At 43.8% G+C, this 18,125-nt stretch overlaps 1 non-coding gene and 1 pseudogene across 1 annotated transcript; both read right to left on the bottom strand.

Moving 5' to 3' along the window:
• Nucleotides 1–18,125, bottom strand: part of LOC138242516 (zinc finger protein 271-like) — a 681,240-nt pseudogene that overhangs the window by 64,470 nt on the left and 598,645 nt on the right.
• On the bottom strand, nucleotides 16,488–16,559 carry trnat-cgu (transfer RNA threonine (anticodon CGU)). The gene has a single exon. It is a non-coding gene; the product is annotated as a tRNA-Thr (tRNA).

Genomic DNA, 18,125 nt, shown 5'->3' with positions numbered 1-18,125 from the left:
TTGATCTGGATGAATGACTTCACTCAGGACAGATTTTAATCGAAGCGTTAAACACTTGGAAAGCAGTTTAAGATCACAATTCAATAAAGTTATCGGTCGCCAATTTGTCAGGTCTGTGCGATCATTCTTTTTGAATAGTAAGATCACAACTCCCGTCTTAAAGCTGTCCGGCAGTTCTTCTAAAAACTCAAATTCTTTAAAAATGGTTAAAAGATCCAATGCTAAAATATCCCAAAAGGCCCTGTAAAACTCAATGGGTAGACCATCCAACCCTGGAGTTTTACCCGTTTTGAAGGTCTTCAAACTTTCCATTAACTCTTCTACATAAAGGTCTTTTGACAAAACAGTATAGTCTTTTACACTCTTTGGAACCACTTTCACAAATGTTTCTAACAAATCCTTAGACACTTGTTTCTTTCCAAACAACTCCCCATAGAAATCCTCAGCTACAGTCAACATGTCTTCCATACAAGTTTGCAAAACCCCCTCTCGTCCCTTCAATGCTGACATTAGTCCCCTCCCTGCAACCCTTTTCTTGAAAAAGAATCTTGTACATTTTTCATCTTCTTCAAGCTCTTTCACTTTGCTTTGAAACATGATTTTTTTTATCTTTTCTCTAGAGAGATTTAAAAGCTCATTCTTTAATTCTTTGATTTCCTCACTGAAGTCCCACCCCTCTTCTAATAACTTAACATACCTCTGCAATCTCTTTTGTAATCCGTTTTCAACCCTTCGTATCCTAGCCTGTTTTCTCCTCCCCATCTCTATGAAGAATGCTTTTGTTCGCTCCTTCACCTCCTCCCACCACTGTGCTCTTGTGCCAAACAGGTCATACAAAGACTGCCATTCCTTATCTTTCCCTGAACCTGCTCCTCACTTCCTCATCCTCCAGAAGTGAAATATTCAGCTTCCACACACCCTTCCCCACAGTAACAGCCTTTGGAATAGCAAGTGTACATGACAGTAAACAATGATCAGAAAAAAAAAACAGGGGTTAAGCCTGCAGTTGTGCAAGTAAAATCACGTATCAAAACAAAATCTATACGTGAGGCTTGGGTCCCATTAGACTTGTGCCATGTGAAGCCTTCCCTCCCCTGACTATGAAGTTTGAGGGCATCTTTCAGTTTAAAATCTTTACATACCGTTTGCAATAATATTGATCATTTATCAAATTGGACCTGTATCTCACCCCTCATTCTTCCTTCTCTTTCTAAAAGGCAATTAAAATCCCCAGCTAAAACCAGTGGTTCCCATCCCAATAAATATTCTCTCAATTCCTGAATTAGGACATATCGGTCATGTGGGCAACTCGGACAATACACATTTAAAAGTTTAAATTTGACATTAATGAAACCCAGATACAACACCAGTGCTCTCCCTGGTTTCACTACGAGGTACTGACGTACCTCTACCATCATATTTTTAATTAAAACAGCTATACCATCAGATTTATTCTCATTGGACCCACTCCAAATTGATGGGCCCAATGTCCACAGTTCTTCCATATCCTTATAGGTGTTTTTAAAAGGTAATCCACACTCCTGTAACAACATAATATCAGCATTTACCTTACTCACAAATGATAATATAGTCCTTGCCCTTAACTTGGATCGAATGCTTCTCACATTTATGGACACAATGTTCAGAGCCATACTTAAAGTTAGACCAGGGAAGACTAAAAGCTCTGGCTAGAATCATTCAGTCTGTGACACCTACTATACAGGCCTTTTTCTTTTTCCATTTGCTCTCCTTGCCTCCTCCGCCACCACTCCCACCATCAATAGGATGGTTCTCCACCTGCCCTCCTTGAGTCTCTAGTTCTAAAGCTGGATCAGTAGGATTGGAGAGAACTAATCCCATGGGAGAACCAGCCATCTGAGGACTCTGAAAATGATCTTCCCTCAGTTTTCCACTCAGAGTAAGATCATCTTCTAAATCAGATGTCTCAGCAGACCTTTTAGGTCTGCACCCTCTGTTCTGTACATTCCATTTGAACCGCCTTCATACTCTTCAGCTGGGGAAGAAAAAACAACAAACTCACCTTTACTGTCTTCATACATCCCTCTTAAATCCCAGAAACACAGAAACTCCGGGGCGTTTCTGTGAGTCAGTACTGGGTTTCTCTGTTCGAGGTTACAAGCAGAAACAATAAAAGCGCTGAAAGCAGGAGGTTATTTCTGCTCGTAGGCATAAACGTGTAAAAATACATTTTCTGATTCCTAAAACCTAATAAAATGCATGTACAGTAAGTCTCCCTTTTGTTCCCAACACACATAACTGAATATAAACCAGTCAAGTTCAGGTACTTTTCTGCTGAATATGAATACACTAGTTCTGGTGCAGCTGTTACAACAAAGATACTTACGAACTATTTTTTTCATACGAGCTATTGCCGTTTTTAAATAGAATCTTTTTTCAATTCGCTAAATCACACGAAACACCAACAACACTCATCGTAAGCATCTGATCAAACACATTCCTGAATTTTAAAAGTATTTAGTATTTATTTTTAACTTGTTTTATTTTAAACAAAATATACACCTGTTTTACATATTCTTGCCATTTTTGGCATATTGTAAGTGGATTGTAACTTCAAATTGATAATTCCTGACCTTTATAACTGTGTATCATTTCTTTTTACCTTGTTTTAAAATGTTTTAATGATTTTTGCATTTTATAGAACTTTTTTAATATATTGTGAGCATTTTAGCAAAATTTTTAAATAGGACTATCAATGCTCCTGACTTTTAAACCTGTATTTATCCTGGCATTATTCTCTCCAACTGCAGATGAGGAGGGATGCATTTGATTTTTAAATTGGTTAATTTGGGGGGAAAATGTACATTAATTTCTTTGTATGTATCAACAGTGGGAAACGGCATTTTGGGATGAATTGCAATCTTTACTGCAAGGCCTTCAGACTGATATAGAAATGACGGGAGATTTAAATGAGACGTTTGATAAATCAGACAGGCACAGTACAACATCTAAAATGGCAGAACCCTCTAAAGTACTGAAATATTTTAGGCACATTCATAATCTACAAGATGTTTGGTGGTTACTGTGTCCTGCTACCCTTTCGTATTTTTTAGTGTGCATGAATGTGTCCCACTTCTTTTACTAGTTTTTAAGGAAGATTCTGAAATATCTGATTACGAGATCATGCCAGAAAAAAAAATGATGACAATTAGTAGGAAGAAAGATACAATGTATTGACAATGTAATATGCTTTAAAGGATTAAAAGGAAAATAAATAATTTATCTATGCAAACTAATTCAACTGAACTCCTCTAAACACTATAGCCTGAAGAATTGCCGAAGCACAATGTATCACTTTGGGTGACACTAAGGGAAGAGGAACACAACACTCAAAACCACAAACCACTTATTTTCAACAGCAAAAATATGCTTGAAAATATTTGACAAAAAAAAGAAACCTTACACGCATGGAAACCAATATTTATCTGCTAGGGTAGAATGCAGCAGAGAACAGTAGGGCAGAAGGTTAGTGTAACTCTATAGTGCATCACAGAGGCCGGTCTCTTCCCCTCATTATGCAGGCTGACTTGTTCACAGTGAACTGTCCTCCAGCGATAGTCAGCTGCAATCACTGACATCAGACATGATGTTAATACTCTGATACCACTTTGGCTGATTTGGTTAATGCGTTTTCCTATTAAAACAGGAGATCTTGAGTTCAAATCCCAGTGGTGCCTCTCTTCCTGTCTTGTCTTATAGAATGTATCACTATGGATGATCACATGCGGCTTGATTTTGTTAAATGCAAGTTTTCATTTTCTTTGTAGAACAACTTGCTTTTCATGAAATTCATACAGCTTGCGAAAGATGAAACACAGATCTTGCTTATCAGTGCAAAACAAATATCACAGGCCGGCAAGAATAAAGTCTTTTTTTTTTACCAAAAGCTTGCAAATGGAGAAAAGGGTTGCACGTGAGTCTCTGGGAGCTGTTAATTGAAAGGTTAGTGGTTCGAGCCCATTTCTCATTATTCTACTTAATTGGATTTCTTAGTAAAACCTTAACCCACTTGATATTTGCAGGAAATGCAGTTGTTTTGTGCGTCGAACTACAACAAGTAAACAATTGAGTACATTAGTCATTAACACTGGGAATGGCCAATAATGACCAACATTCAAGGAAATCATATTCAGCCATGGACTTTGACCTTTAAATGGCTGCCGGGAGAATTCATTTATACTCTCGTTGCACCCTTAGTTAAAATATTTAAAATTACAACACAGATTTGTTGGACAACTTGAAAAGCAAAAAAGACAGTTGGACAGCATGATTATGTTAGGACTGTACATTTCTATTTTAATATTTGTGTATATTTATCTTAATTTTAATATACATGTAACCATAAATGCTGTTCTATATATACTGTATATAAAGATTGTTGTATTTTATAATATTTTAGCAGAGGGCACAAGGGGGTCTATTATACCTTGCAAAACATCAAAGACAACTATAATAGAGGCTCATATTTTAATAAAATTTGCTTTAAAACAAAACCAAAATTTGTATGATATCATCCCTCAATATCGACGTTCAGTTGAAGGATTTGAAGAAGCAACAGCGATAGGTGAGTACATTGATTTTGGACCCATGCTTGCATCTGAATAATCTTTCCTCCTGGAAAGAATTAAAAACAGGTCTGTTTTGAGTCTCATTATGATTCTCTTCTGGATCTGAAAAAAACAGGCAAATTTGTTTCCGATGTATTTTTCAATTTGATCAGATTTTATCAGGTGAATGCAGTCGATACGTTCAAGTTTTTATATGATAACAGGACCTACACTTAGGGCTCAGTACTGATAACACTGCTGATATTGATGGAGTAGAAATAAGTGATGTATTGGCAGCTTTATCTGAGGCGAGAAGTCCTAGAACACCTACACAAATGTTAGGATTCAGAGGAAGAAATATTTTTCTACCTCACCCAATCCTATTGCATTAACGAGGCTGAAGTTGGCTGCTTATTCGCCAGCTTCGTTTCGCGTTTTTTGTTCCACCTTAAATGCTGCTGCTGTGATGTTATGCCGCCTTTCGCATGTAGATGGCTCTCTATAGTAATTTTTAAAAATACTAATCCGAGTGGATTACTGCACATATCCTCAGTAAAGGGTAATATGTAAGTAATGATTATCCAAATTGCATTTTTGTATGAAACACATTTCAGAAAATCGAAAACCAATTTTCAAAACTCACAATAACACAAACTGGCATGTCAGACAACAAGTAAATAAGACAAAGGCAAAACGTGAATTCTCAAAGTCTCAAAATCTTGCATTTTGCAAGAAATATTATTATAGCAGTTTACAATGGGACATTTAGAACATGGCATATGAGAATATATGGTTAACGGAGGATGAGCAAAGGGTGATGACACTTTCTGCTTATTGCTATGATCCTCCCTCCTGATTATAAAATCGTCTCACAATTCTGCCACTGAGGTGTGAGACACAATGTAACAGACTCTAAAAAATCCTGAACTTCAGGAAATGTTGCTGTACCATTTTTAAAATATGATCCTCTGAATATGGCATGAGAGAATTCATAGGGAAAAGCTAATTGCTCTTTCTGTTGTGTTGTGATGGCCCCTGTCTAGAAAACAAAAATCTCAGAATTGTGACACAAAGGTGTGAGACACAATGTAACAAATTATGAAAATCATGAAGTATAAGAAAATTTACTGTACCATTTTTTTAATATGACCCTCTAAACATGGCATGCGAGGATTTATAGTCAACAAAATAGCACCCCTTCTGCTGAATTACTTTTTCCCTCCTTCCTTGTTACCAAAACATCTTAGTATTCTGACACTAAGGTAAGAGAGACAAAATCACTCATCACGAACATTTGTAATTACAAAACTTCACTGTTGCATTTCTGCGTTGTGACATTCTGAACATGGCATATTAAAGTAAATAGAAAACCTAGATCAGAACAGGCTAAATGTAATTCATAGTGATTTATATTTTTTTAATTCTTTCTAAATGAAAAATATGTTTTTCAGTGATTATGACTTCACTTCCAATTTCTCACTTCAGAGAAGGATAAAAAACTCAGTCATCCTCTACAGAGAAAAACCATCAACACCCCTACCACCTCCACCAATCCTAACCTTGTTTTTACTATACCCTCTGACCTTTCCCTTTCACCCCTCTGCATCCTCAGCTAACATATTTTAAAATTACAATAGACTGTATAGTATTTATGTTTAAAATTAAGGTAAATATGTCAAAATATCAAAATCCAACTGCACAGTGCTATCGTAACAATGCTTGTCAAGTTCTCAAACAAACCTGCATTTTATTTTTAAAATATTTCAGCAGAGGATTCAACTGGAGTATAAATGAAGATTCGACGATACTTTTTCTTGGGTGAATATGGTTTTCTGGGGAGTTGCAATGTTGGGCATTATTGGACATTTCCCGGTGACCCTGACACGTGTTAAACATTCGCATTTCCTGCAAATATTAAAATGGTTATGGTTTCGCTGAGAAATCCAATCGACTGAAGACAACGTTTACATCGCAAAAGAACCCCGTCCCTGGGTGGACTTGAACTACAAACTCTTCAGTTAATAGCCGAACGCGCTAACCAATTGCACCACAGACACTGACTGGCAGGTCCTTCTCTCGAATCACAAGTTTTCGGTTAAAAAAAAAAATCTCTTACCGTTTATTTTGTCAGCCGGTAATATTTCTTCTGCACTGATAACCAAGAATTGAATTTCATTTTTCGCAATCTGTGTGAATTTAATCAAAAACAAGTTTTCCAGAAAGGAAATGAACACATGCATTTAACGAAATCAAGCCCTTTGTGGTTGCCCGAAATACGTTCTGTACTACAAGATAGGAAGAAAGACACGGCTGGGATTTGAATCTCCGTTCTTTTGTTTGATAGAGAAGCGTTTTAACCAACTAAGCTACGATGACAGGACAACCATCACCTTTTACAGCTGCTTGGACACACCGCTCTGAGACATCTGCGTTCAGTAACCGCTGAACCTGCGCTCAGAGCAAATTGCCTCTTTTACATAGCAGCCCCGACACTGAGAAACGAAGAGAACTGGCTTTTATCTGGCATTTTCATGTCCAATGCGTTTGACATCTCCCAAGGGCGACAGAGTTCTTTTGCGACACTATTTCTTCTTCTTTTTTATTTCTGTACGCTTTGATAAAAAACGAGAAATCGTGCAAGGGAAAAATGTCTTTTTTTTCATAGAGAAAACGTGCACCAGGAAATGTTCTGTTGAGAAGAAATGATTTAACATGATACGTGACCTAATTTATCGGAGCAATTGCTCAACCAGCAAGGTCTGGAGAGGTTGGAGAGTCTGGTGGATGTGATAATTATACGGTGTTGTGGAAGAAAACAGTCTTTCTTTGAATTCTCAGTCAATTGGAATTTCAATGCGAAACATAAACCCCTTGTCTGATTTAAAGATATTATATTTTAAAACTCATAAAAAATCAGAAAACACACGTTTCTCAATTTTACACGGAGCGGTGCATTACTAGTAGCGGCGCTGAGCACACTATGGGGGAATTCAGGTCATGTGAAATGCCAGCGGTTTAATCAACAACGCGTCTGATTTCGGAGCATAAGATTGTAGGTTCGACTTCTACCTGGCTCGTGTAAATTGTATTCAAGCTCCTCAGTAATAGACGTATATTATGTAATGAACCGCACCTGAAAGCAAACGTTGGGTCTGTTTCCTTTGTTTTCCAGCATGAAATAGCAAATCGTTACAAAAAGCACCTGCTAATGTTTTTTTTTTCAAATTACATTTTCAGGCTTCAGACACTTTTTAATAAAACAAAAGTGTCCGGAAACTCATTAACTTTCAGGTTTGCTTGAACCTGTATTAAAAAAAGTTATCTGAAACTTCAGGAATTCCATTATCTGATGTAGCTGTCTCTAAAGTTGGACGTGATGTTAAGCAGATGTGAACTGTGCCTTTTCTCTTAAAAAAAAAAAACAAAGTTCTTTTTTTCCCCTTCACTCCAATGCTGGAGACTGTAAGCCTGTGTGAGCTCCACACTGCGTGTCCTGTACTGCTCTATTTTGTTTAGATTATCTATGTGGTGTACAGATAGAACTCAACTGCATGGTGTGAATTCTGTGTTCAGGACCAGCAGAACCTGAAAAAGTAACAGCTGACCTCAACATGATTTGAACACGCAGCCTCCTGATCTGGCGTCAGACACGCTACCATTGGGCCATGAAGTCACAGCTGTCTGTGCCTTTGAATTCCCCAAAGGAGACAAATGAGCTTCACAAAGAAAAATCTGTGAAGAGCGCAGCTCTTCCGAAGAGAGTCTTTTCTTCCCAGACCACATTTTATTCTTCCTGCGCAGCTCTTGTGTAGGTGTTGTTCTCAATTACAGCTCCAGGAACACTGATTGTTTTTTCTATTTTTTTAAATTAAGTACCCCATGGTGCAACGGTAGCACGTCTGACTCTAAATCCCCAAGTTCAATTTCAAAGTATATCGGAGTCAACTGATACTGATCAGGTTCTGCTGCTACTGAACCCGCAGTCTTCACCTTAAAGTTCAATTCCCCAAGCCTTTTGACCTTATATGTCCATCCCTTCTCGTCAAAACTCGTATTTTCACAGGATACCCTTCAGAAATCGCAGTATAGAATGAAAAAACTCCAGTAGATCTCGGCCGCTGTTGGTGATTTTCCTTTTAAAATAAATGAATCTCTGGAAATTTTACGGAGTGTATCACTTTCACTGAGACCGAGAAGTGTTAAGCTGTACATGCGTCTTTGTGGCTCAGTTGTTAACCAAAAGGGTGGTGGTTTGAGCCCTTCCAGGGACGCTATGAGCCTTTTAATGTACACACCCTCCTCACTTCATGTCTCCACAGCGGGTCTTGTATCGCTAACAAATACAGAGCCCGTAGGAGGCAGTAAGCTTGCATATTTTTTTTCTTATAAAATATACTTTATTCCGAAAAAAACACATGTTGTGCCGGATGAGATTGTTCCTCACGTCCCACAGGCCTTTTTTTGTGAGGGACAGCAGCAGCCATATCAGGAACTGCGTCCCTCTGTCCAGTCCGGTAGGTGCCAGCCCCAGCAGAATGTACTGGTAACTGAGCACCGCACCCGTCCCCAGGAGTTGCATGGTGTTGTCCATTCTGCCCCACACCGCCTTGGCGAAGGGGCAGCTCCAGAACACGTGCTCCTGAGTCTCCTCGACGAAACACGTGTCCCGGGGGCAATGCGGGTTCCTGGTAAGCGAGTGTCTGTAGAGGACCTCTCTGGTAGCCAGTCTCTTGTGTACGGCCATCCAGTTGAGGTCCTTCAGTTCGTTGTCCAGTTCTTTAGGCTGCGTCCTTTCCCAGACTTGTCTGGGAACTTGCAGCCTTTCGTCGGCGACCAGATGCCCCCTCACCTCTTTGTACAGAGGTCTGTGGTTGGTGCAGAGCTCTGGCTGTCTCGTGGCCTCATACCTCCTGCTCCACTTGACAGCGTGGGTGTAGCACTTTGGTTGCCTCTCTGCCTTGGGCCCAGTGTTTGACCACTGGACCAAGTGCCTCATCGGGATGGAGAGCCACAGCCTGACAAAGTACTGGTACTTGTGGCCGATAGGCTCCCGCAGCGCCCGACAGAGGTTGCAGTAAAAGATGCAGTCGAGTTTCAGGGGGAAATGGGGGACATCTCGACCCCCTTCCTCGACCGGCTGACACATCCGGTTTCTCGTGATGTACTCGTACCTGCCGCCCCAGACGAAGCCGAAGATCATCCCTTGCAGCGCTCGTCTGAGTCTGGCCGGCAGCGAGTACACCACCGCCAGGTAAACAAAAGCCGGCAGGACGTCTGCTTTCAACACCATCACTTTCCCTGTGTAGGACAGCGACCGCGTTTTTCACAGACCCAGCTTGGCGTTCACCCTGGCGATCCTCTCGGTCCAGTTGTTGGTCTCGTTGTCCCGGCTCTGGAAGGAATCCCCCAGTATTCTGAGGGGCTCCGTGCAGAGCTCTTCAGGGTTTCCCCAGCGCCTCCCGGTATCTCCAGGCCGTCAATGACGGGGTCCCGTCTCACCGCCTCTGCTAAGGGCTCTGTGAAGAGAACATAGAGAATGGGTGAAAGGGGGCAGCCCTGTCGTACTCCGGATTCCTGGGGAATGAAATCCCCCAGGTTTCCGTTCACGTTCACTCTGCTGCCCACGTCAGAGTACAGAATCTGAATCCAGCGGCTGAAACTCTCTCCGAAACCGAAGCGTTCCAGCACCCTGAACAGATAGCTGTGGTTCACTCTGTCGAAGGCTTTCTCCTGGTCCAGGCTGACCACCATCATGGGCACGTTCCGGTCCTCGGCCCAGGCGATGGCGTTTCTGGTCAGCTGGAGGTTCCAGCTGACGGATCGCCCCTCCACCCCACACGTCTGGTCGCTGTGGATGATGTGGGGGAGGGCGGTTCTCAGTCTGCCGGTCAGGAGCTTGGACAGGATCTTTACGTCCACGCAGAGCATCGTGATCGGCCTCCAGTTTTGAGGTCGGCGGCGTCTCCTCCCTTGAAGAGCAGGGAGATGACGCCCTCCCTCATGGTGTCTCCGAGTTTCCCCCGGCGGAAGATCTCCTGCGCCACTTCCACCAGATCTGACGCCAGGGTGTCCCAGAAGCAGGTGTAGAAATCCTTGGGGAGTCCGTCCGGCCCCGGCACCTTGCCATTCTCCATGGACAAGAACGCCGCCTTCAGCTCCTCGGCCGTTATCGGACCCTCCAAGTCCTCCCTCACCTCCTCCGGTACTCGTGCCTTCAGCCCCTCCAGAAAAGCATCGCCTGCCTCCACCTCCGTCTGCTTTTCTGAAAAGAGCTCCGTGTAGAAAGCGGTGGCCGCTTCTACTTTGTCGCTCTCGTCCAGCACTTCCTCTCCATCTCCCCGTCTCAGGCTGTGGATCACCCTCTTTTTCTGGGCTCCCCGGACCTGGTTGAAGAAATAGGAGGAACAGGTTTCATTATTTTCATAATGCTCCCTTTGTGCCTTGACCAGGAAAGCTTTGGCTTTCTCAGTGTGCAGTTTGCGGAGCCTCTCCTTCAGGTCCCGTGCCCGGGCTGAATTGAAGGCTCCTCCCCCGTTAGCCGAGCTGTACTCCTCCTCGAGTTGCCTCTGGAGACGTGCAGCTTCCTTCCTCTCCCTGGCCGCCTTCCGTCTGCAGTACGTCTGCGCCAGTGTTCGGGTCCTGTCCTTCACCGACTCCCACCATTCCACCACGGAGCTGAAGCCGTCTCTCAGATCAACCCAGCTCGCGTAGTCTTTCCGGAACAGTGCCCTGAAGTCGTCTTCCTCCAGTATCTCCCAGTTCAGCTTCCAGTACCCACGACCGAATGCCGGCAGGCTGGTGTTAGCCACCACCGTCAAGCGACCGTGGTCGGAATACCACGCCGGGGACACCGTCGCCGACTCCAGGGAGCAGGTCGTGTGCAGGAAGATGTAGTCCAGGCGGCTGCACACTCCCCGGGAGTTTTTCCAGGTCGTTCCGGCGTCGTTAGGGCGGCACCGTCTGAAGCCGTCTACCAGGGAGAACTGCTTGAGTAGCAACTCCAGCTCTGCCGAGCTAGCGTCGCTCCCCTTCTCCCGGTCGACGTTGAAGTCCCCGCCGAGCACCATCTGTCTGTTGGTGGTGCAGCAGCAGACCAGGTCAGCAAACACTTCCTTCCGGATAGAGGGTTCCGTCAGAGCATAGACGTTAATCGCTCTCAACTTCTGCCCCCTAAAGTCAATGTCTGCGACCAGGATCCGGCCCTGCACCACCGAGAAGGAGGAAACCAGCGTCATCTCTGGGTTTCCAAGGAGGATTCCCACTCCGGAAGAGTGGACCCCTCCTACGCTCCAGCATGATTCTCCCTTCGTCCATTCCCTGGTGAATGTCAGCTTGTCGCTTTCATCCTTCAGGTGGACCTCCTGTAAGAAACAAACTGAGAAAGACTTTGAGGCCAGATCATGAAAGACTCCCCGTCTTTTCACGGTACTCCACGGTTACATACCTCCCTAGGTACGCTGTTACCCGTTCCGCTGGTACGTAGGGATTGTATGTGCAAACCGTGATGGTCCTCTGATTCGTCTTCCTCATCGGCTCCGGCCTGTAATCAGAGAAACCAGGGTGCTTACCTTTCTCCCTGATCAGTCTCGTTGCCTTTTCGTACGATGCGTCCGTAGCCATGTAGGCCTCCATGTATCTCTCTGCCTTGTTGTCCTGGAGGCAGTAGAGATCTCCGGCCACCAACTGCAAGATCCCTCGCAGGAAGGTCATAAAGAAGGCCTTTGCAGTCGGCATCGGCTCCGTCTTCTTTGTCCAGTGGAACCGGATCAATGTCCTCTTGTCTGCCATCTCTGAGGGAGAAAAAAAAAAAAAGGAGGGAAAGAGAGAGAGCAAAGGGAGCAGCGAGGGAGCCCTGGCCTTTGTCCTTGTGGGCAAAGCCCAGCTAGGTGCAGGCGCAGGAGGAGAGAGAGAGAGGAGAGCGGAAAGTGCTTCCGGGTCTCAAGGAAGAAAGCAAGCACCGCGGGCAGGCCACGTGTACCTGCTCCCAGCCAAGAGGCCAAGGAGGCAGAGAGAGAGAGAGCGAGAGAGAGAGGGAGCGGATAGCGCTTCCGAGTCTCAAGGTGGAAAGCAAGCACCGCGAGCAGGCCACGTGTACCTGCTCCCAGCCAAGAGGCCAAGGAGGCAGAGAGAGAGAGAGCGAGAGAGAGAGGGAGCGGATAGCGCTTCCGAGTCTCAAGGTGGAAAGGAAGCACCGCGGGCAGGCCACGTGTACCTGCTCCCAGCCAAGAGGCCAAGGAGGCAGAGAGAGAGAGAGCGAGAGAGAGAGGGAGCGGATAGCGCTTCCGAGTCTCAAGGTGGAAAGGAAGCACCGCGGGCAGGCCACGTGTACCTGCTCCCAGCCAAGAGGCCAAGGAGGCAGAGAGAGAGAGAGCGAGAGAGAGAGGGAGCGGATAGCGCTTCCGAGTCTCAAGGAAAAAAGCAAGCACCGCGGGCAGGCCACCTGTACCTGCTCCCAGCCAAGAGGCCAAGGAGGCAGAGAGAGAGAGAGCGAGAGAGAGAGGGAGCGGATAGCGCTTCCGAGTCTCAAGGTGGAAAGCAAGCACCGCAAGCAGGCCACGTGTACCTACTCCCAGCCAAGAGGCCAAGGAGGCAGAGAGAGAGGGAGAGAGAGAGAGCGAGAGAGAGAGGGAGTGGATAGCGCTTCCGAGTCTCGAGGAAGAAAGCAAGCACCGCGGGCAGGCCACGTGTACCCACTTCCAGCCAAGAGGCCAAGGAGGCAGAGCAAGAGAAAGGGGGAGGGGAGAGGAGAGGAGAGAGCAGAGAGAGAGAACGTTACTGCCGGATCCCACCCAGCTCAGCTGCTGCTTGGCCTTAACCCCCTAGGCTCAACCTAGAGCGATACCAGCTCAAGCACTCTTCAGAATCTTCGATCGCCTTCTAGACCTTTGGAAAGACAAGAACTGCGGGCATGCCACTTGAACTTGATCTTAGCCAAAAGGCCGAGAAGGCATAGGTTTCTTTACGGCATTCCTGAACTCTTTGCACTAATGAGCCCGGGCCTTTTTCCCGTCTCGCCGCTACGCATATGGGTCTTTTTCCGCTCTCCTACTCCCCATGGCTAGTCCCTTTGGATGTCCGTGACAGGTGCCCCTTTGGAATAGTTTTCAGAAAATGTGAGAAAAGGAAAGTTATGTACAGTAAGCTCTCACACACAGCTCTCAAACACAGCATTAGAGATTGGAATCTGATTGTAAAAAAAAACTGCCCGTCTCCCCGGCATTTAACGTTGCTGTTGTTTTTATTTTACATATTGTTAGCATTTTAATGAATTGTTAAAAGATTTATACACAAATCGCTAAATACAAAACGTAAAAAACCCAACTGTATGCAATTGACCATTCATATTCCTGAATTTTAAATCCCTGTGTTTATCTGTGTCCAAGTGACTGGTGCAGCTATTTTGAAAGCATACCTCAAGGAGGACTTTACACGCAGTCTGGGGTATTTAGCTTGTACTGTGTGCCCTGTTTGCCTTTGTAAGCATTTGTTTAAAAAATAAGTTCACAATACGATAAAAACAGAGAAAGCACAAACTTAATAATATAACGATTCAAAATCAAAACCAAATCATATGAAGAAAAATCATATGACCAAATCATAAAGAAAAAGAGTCAATTTCCGCCTGCACTGATATCCCTTCAAATGTTTTAGAAGAACTCTTGACGTTAATAGAGTAGAAGCCTGCATTTCTTCTACTAAACGAGACTATGGGGAGTGAGTATTTTGATGTCGAACTGGGATTTAAATAAAGAGGAACACTACACTACATTGGGCTACGCGTGTGACAAAACGTTTATTTTAGACCTCTCGATAGCTCAGTTGCTAGCTCTTAAAACTGTAGAAAAAACAGCGAGTATGTCTTATGTCCCTGGTCTGAATCCAGTTTGAAGGATGGTGTTTTCTTGTTCCTTAATCAAAAAGTGAAAATTGCGAATTTGTCTTTCACTTTGACGTTCACCCGAAAGCTCAGTATACAAAGAAGTAGAGGCTCCTGTTCTGAATAATTCCGCTCTGAGACACCTGCGTTAAGTTAGCGCTGAGTCGGCTGGCTGAGCATGTTGCCTCCTTTACATTCAATAGGAGCCCCGACACTAAGAGAAACGTACAGAAATGGGTTTTATCGGGAACTTTTCATGTCCAATGCACTTGACATCTCCCACGGGCGACAAAGTTCATTTAGGACACCTTTCTTTCTTTCTTCTTTCAGCAGGAGTATAATAATGGCAACAACATGTTTGGAGTTCGGCATTTCATTTAGTCTGCGGAAACATCGTATCGGAATGAACTACCTGAGATAAAAGAGTAATTGCGGCTTCAGATTGTTTTTACAGAGCATTGCGTTGTTCTGTTCATGCTGACTACACGCTTTAGATATGTCATTTACTGCAAGCGTTGCTTTTCCAGGTTTTTCTGAAATTCCTCGCATTTGAGCCAGCACTAAAATATTTCATTCCCGTCGCTGAATACATCGTGGAAACGGTATTTGCAACGGAATGCTGTCACACATGAAACCTTTTTGTTTGTTCTGAAGTTTGAAAATGAAAATAAAACGGGGGTCACCTCATAGGCTTGAAAGAAGTCCAAGCAGCATAAAAACCCGTGAATTCTCACAAATTGCATTGTGCTGCACCTTTCTTCTGCTGCTGTTATAAATCAGCCTTAAACATTTGAATGCATACCTTACTGCTGCTAATCACATTCACATGTTTATGAAGCTTTTTTCTGTCCGTTATGTTTTTGCTAAGCAGTTTCTCCGTTTTCCTCGTACTGTGATTGTCAGCGAGCACAACAAGACTGAAACAGTGTAAAAGCAGGCAAAAAAGACAGGGTAAAACGCCTGACTGTCGGGAGTGGGATTTGAACCCCTGCCTCTATTTGGAGAGTGAAACACAAAGCTTAAAAGACACGAAGCTGTGAATTTGCTGTTTTAAACCGCTCGACTATCCTGAAAAAATGTGTGCTGATTGCACCAGTCGCATCCGATTTTCTGTAACTTTAGGATGATTGATACGACTGGACAAACACAATTTGTGGCATTTAGCATGACATGGAAAACGGTACCAGAGCATTCGGGTCCGGACTACCAGACTCAGAAACAGTTTTTACCCCCGCACTATCAAACTATTAAACTCCCAGCCTCTCTCACTCTCTCCTCACCTCTCACCTATGATCTGAACCTCACGGTGCCTTCTTTCTTACCAAAAACCCAAACACACATTGAAAATCTACCTCTACCATACATGTCAAAAGCTCACTCCCCATCATTTCTATCCCTTTATTTCATTCTTTTGATGCATGTTTTTGCACATAACCTGTTACCTTTTTGTTGTTTTGCACGCTGCCTGTTGTTTTTGCACATCGGCTGTTGTCTCTGTCTTTCTTTTGTTATACAATTGTATTGTTGTTGTGTTTTCTTCTTTGTACTACTTATGTCCGAGAGCTTGCTAAATAGCATTTCGTTATACCATATACCTGTGTATGAGTATAATGACAATAAACTTGAACTTGAACTTGAAACTTGAACTTGAACTTGACATAGTCTTGCAGGCAGTATATTATTTTATCGTTTACTCGTTTAAAAAAACACGGTCTTCTCGTTTTTAAGTCAGATTTTTAGTGCTTTCGAACGTTCCTTCCAACCTGGACTGACAGCTCACCCGATCTGTTTGTGATCAGATCATGGAGTCGGGGGCTGTACAAAGCGCACGTTCCTTCCCAATGCTGAGGCGATCATTCAGAAGTTGGGTGTGAAGAGAAACAAGCTTTGTCGACTAAAAAACAAGGCAGGATATGCAAGAATACTAATCACTGGCGACAGTTATGTTCTCTTACTATTGAGATCCCTACATTGTGAGTTTTTTTAAGACTTTGAAACTAAAGGAAAGCGGTGACAAATGAAACAGGAACGGGTGGGGTTTGAACCCACGCTCTTCGGTTTACGAGACCGACGCCTTACCACTTGGCCACCGTGCCTACTTGTAAGCATGGGAATAAGGTTGTTCAAATTATTTTTTTCTGAATCTGGTTTACATCGCCAAATGTAAACCGGAGGTAGCAACAACAATAAAAGGGATACTTGTCCTTAAACTCGGACGTGATGTTCTGCAGACATGTGCACAATGTCCTGTTTTCTTGCAGTGTAGACATTTTGCTGTTCACGCTCCGCATTCATCTGCTTTGTGCGTTGTTAGTCCGCACCTGTAACATGTAATGTCAGCCGTCCCCTGTTCTTCTATTTCTCTAGCATGACTGTGTCCTGCTGCTCGGCTTTTGATTGTAAATTTTGAGCGAGCGCCCCGTTCAGTGTCACTTTGTCACTGTGGTCAGAAAGCATTCTTGATTCTGCTTGAGCTGCTTCATGAATTCTAGCGACTGTAAGAGCTCTTTCTAGTGTCAGCCCTTCCTCCTGCAGCAATTTATAGTCTCTTATGTGCACATTTTTCCACAAGTTGATCTCTTAACATGTCAGTTTCCAATACTCCAAAGTCACAAGATTTAGCCAGTTCTCTTAGTGCAGTCACAAAAGCATCAACAGATTCGTCCTGAGACTAAGTTCTCTGCCTAAATTTATGCCGTTCTAAAACCACTTTTCTCCGCGGTGTAAAGGAAGCGTCTAAGACAGCTACAGTCTTTTTCTCCAGGGAGGTTGGCAAAAATCCGCTGCACGGGAGCCCCGATACAGTGCAGTAATGTAGCACGTCTCACAGCATCCTGAGCTTCTGTAGATCCACTGGCTATTTAAAAAAAATCTGTACGACTCCATCCATATCTTGTATTCCGTATACAAATCCGGAGCTCCGAGGTTCAGTGGAAGCGGTGGAAAAAGCTGGGCATAAGCAAAGCTTCTCGGCGCGGCTGCCATATCTTCCATGGCGCTAGCTAAACGAAAAGTCCTAAAATTCAAAAGTTCGTTTCTACCAGCAAGAGAACTAAAATTTGCAGTGTTCTGCCCGCTTTGAGTCCGTCAAGCACTCATCTCTCGTTGCAATAAATGTTTTGTATCTTAATAAAAATACGTTTTTATATTATTTTAACTATTTTGTTAACTACACAGATCATGCCCTTACACCATATATTCCCGCCTTCTACTCTCTCGTTCTGTTGTCTCGCGATGTCTACTCACTATACTACATTTAGCATGACTTCTTGTTGCAGTTGAGCTCAAAACTGGAGATGATCTCCATATTCTACCGCTGTAACAAGTCCGAAACATAGGACACAGTACACACTTTTTAAGTGAAGTCAGGTTGTTAAAAAATTAAACCAGCGACCTGTCACAGAAACGTACCCCAGTCTCCCGCGCAACAAGCGGGGGTACTCAGCACTATACTAACGAGGAGCGCTTGTCTGCAGCTGAGCGTCAGCTCTGTTTACTGTCAGCAGTCATTGCCTCATTTCCAAAGACTTTTTCACCTGCTCTCAGCTTTTCAAGACAGTCATAAACGCTCAAGAAGTAATTCATGTCAGTTGGAAGTCTGTTTCTGTTGTCTCAGCTCTTGATAAAGAAAAGCCGTGCGTGGGAGACTCCCTCTCTGAAGA

The sequence above is a fragment of the Lepisosteus oculatus genome, chromosome 14 (assembly GCF_040954835.1).
Source record: "Lepisosteus oculatus isolate fLepOcu1 chromosome 14, fLepOcu1.hap2, whole genome shotgun sequence".
NCBI lineage: Eukaryota > Metazoa > Chordata > Actinopteri > Semionotiformes > Lepisosteidae > Lepisosteus > Lepisosteus oculatus.
The sequence above is the reverse complement of the archived record's forward strand: the minus strand, read 5'-3'. Positions and strand labels throughout refer to the sequence as shown.